The sequence below is a fragment of the Otolemur garnettii genome, unplaced genomic scaffold, assembly GCF_000181295.1.
Source record: "Otolemur garnettii isolate 467f Iridium unplaced genomic scaffold, OtoGar3 scaffold00072, whole genome shotgun sequence".
NCBI lineage: Eukaryota > Metazoa > Chordata > Mammalia > Primates > Galagidae > Otolemur > Otolemur garnettii.
The window spans coordinates 6,546,729-6,549,701 of NW_003852467.1; the positions used below are offsets into that span (position 1 = coordinate 6,546,729).

Here is a 2,973-nt window from a genome sequence, read left to right on the forward strand (position 1 = left end):
TCACCTTCCTTCATAAAGACTGGTCAGTCGCTCTAATTCCTTACAGTTGTCCATGCTCAAGGCATCTGCCTTCCTTTGGAGATCCTCATCATGGTATACTTTTGCTGCATATTGCATATCTGTTTTCTGTTGTTTTTCTTTCCAGCAATTATTTTGAATATTAGTCACATAATCTTCTTCTACACTCTTTTCTACCTTCTGTAAGAATATTCCTTTATATTCATTTTTAAAGTCCTGGTCGACATAATAAACAACACCCAAATTTTCTGTCTCCATTTTAATGGTTTGCCCTGATCCAGATCTAGGATATAAGGAGTAAGGAGGATCAAAGAGCACCAATTGGCTTAATAATGAACCGAAGATCAATACAATAAAGGGCATCAGCTGGATAAACAAAGAAAAAAGTCCATCTCCTCTTTCTTCTTCTCTTTCATGGCCACTATATCCATGTTGATGTTGGCGGTGTCCATTTGAAAATGAATGTTCATTATCTGCAGGAACTCCACCACTAAAAACTGTATCAAACAAGTCTTCTGGAGTTATATCAGCTTCACCTTTAGGAGAATTAAATCTGACATTATTTTCATGATTACTAGCTTGTTCTTCATTGCCTGTGAGGTCATATTGTTCCCGTTTTTCTGGATTGCTTAAAACAGCATAAGCATTTCCAATCTTTTTAAAAGCATCTGTTGCTCCAGGTGCATAGTTTTTGTCAGGATGAAACTTCAAAGCAAGCTTTCTATAAGCTTTTTTCAAATCTTCACAACCAGCATCTTTCGTAACTCCAAGTACTTCATAGTAATTTTCACATTTGTTTATGCCAAGAACTCCATCTACTTGGTTTCTGCTATAGCCTTTTCCGCTTTCAGTACCAGATGTGCTGTACTTTGTGCAATTAGGCTTGCTTTGACCACCACCTCCTGATAGTTTTTGGCAATGAGGGCCATTTCTAGCTATGCTTCCATTTTTTATAATTATTTTCAAAAGTGTGCGGGCCGAGGGCAGCGGGTAGAGCTTCTCAGCCCTCTGCAGAAAGTGCTGGGCCTTCTCTCGGTTGCCGAGGATCAGGGCCTTCTGGGCGATGTCGACACATTTCTCTGCCTCATCCCTGTTCCCCTCCATGACCTGCGGCTTCTTCTGTTTCCTCGGGTAGCGTGGCTATGAGGGGCAGAAGATGTCGCTGGGGAGAGGCAAGGCCGGTAAGAGCTAGGAGGAGTGCAGGGAACTGAGGCAGCAGCGGTGGCGGCGGCGGGCCGGGGGAACGGGCGGGCCTCACAGCTCCTCCTCACAGTGGCCTCCCCGCCCAGCGCCAGCCGCATCCCTCCAGGCTCAGACCGCGCTCCCGGGCCGAGTCTGAGCCCACCTGGCCGTCCGCGTGCGGCTCCTACCCGCCCGGATGCCGGTTGCGGGAGGACTTAGGTCAAGGCCGGGCCCCTGACCCCTAGGCACTACCCGCGCGGACGGGCACAGGATAAAGGCTGGCTGGGTAGGGCTGATTTGTGTCATCTCTTGTGATGCAATAATGTTTTTGAGTAACCTTGGCTACTTGGGGGTTGGAGGGTAGGTGACAGAGAGAGAGACATGTTTCATCCACCTGGCCTTCCCCACTATGGTAGCTTTTGGCCTTACATGGCCAAGCATCCAATTTCGAGGTTAAATCAATTGCCAAGAACATTGATCCCAATTATACATTCAAAAATAATGACCATAACGACCAAAGAGTCCATGCAACCAGTAGAAATACTATAAACTAGATTTTGCCCCCCCCCCCATTCTAACAAGGGCCCATGATAATGCTTTGGGTCTCTAGACTTCAGTGACAACTAAGGTCCTTTGTCCAATAATCCTCCAGTTGTCTACATATTTTCTTTTCCCCAGTATGACAGTCACCTGCGTTAATGATAGTCAATCCTTTTAGGAAAGTACTAGGGGAATTGTCATGTTCTATACTTGCTAGAATGTTGCGGGTCCCTTCCTCCTGAAGACCTAGAGACCTGACATTCTGGCCATCTTTTTAGTCAATGGGTTCTGGTCCTAAAAACTGGCTCATACCCAGGAAATGGGCAATGTTTCAGGACTTTTTATTGCAGTGATGGAGCTAAGGAAATTTTACCCCAAAATATGATTACCTGGTATAAAGAATATTTTGTTTTATTTTTATTTGAGACAGAGTCTCACTATGTTGCCCTCCATATGTAGCAGGAAACCGAGGCACACAGAAGACTCCAGGCACCAGTTGATTAGAGGAAGCGGGTTTATTCGCCTGGGGGTACTTGGAACACCAGCGTGTTTCCCAAAACCGAGCCCCCCGACTCAATTCCATGCCTCTCTTTTATCCACTTTTCAGGGTGGGAGTGCACGTGAGGGTCATAAGACAGAGAGTGAGGGTTATAAAATAAAGAATGAGACACAACATCATAGATTACAATCTAGGCCCCAAGTATGTCAGGGGAGAAACATGCAGGCAACAACGGAAACGCCTGCGGCCTGGCCGATGCCTACACAGGGTGGCCAGGAAAGACTTTCCTCAACTATTTTTTACTTTTCTCACCTCATTCCCCCCTTTGAGACTCAAAACAAGTTGTTATGGAGTCTCATCATCATTCTCATCAACCTGTGCCATAGTTTGTTGGTCGTGCATGTAACACGCTCCACTTGGGCCTCTTTGAGACACAGCTGAATTCACTAGGTTCTTCACCATCTGGAGTAATACTGGCACTGGGCATGGGAGGAGAAGGCAGGTACTCAATAATATTAAGACTCCTATTATAAGGGTCTTGAAACCTCCAAAAGCAGAAAACCATCCTCCAAAGATGGATTTTGGATCAAATCCATGCCACACCTATACTGGCACATGAGCTAATTTGGAAATTTCATTAGCTATATTTTCCACCACTAGACCTTGATCATCTATTTTTTTTTTTTTTTTTGAGATAGAGCCTCAAGCTGTCCCCCTGGGTAGAGTGCTATGGC

General features: G+C 45.4%; 1 pseudogene; it reads right to left on the minus strand.

Moving 5' to 3' along the window:
• On the minus strand, positions 1–1,131 carry LOC100947474 (annotated as a pseudogene).
• Between the last annotated feature and the right edge of the window lie 1,842 nt (positions 1,132–2,973).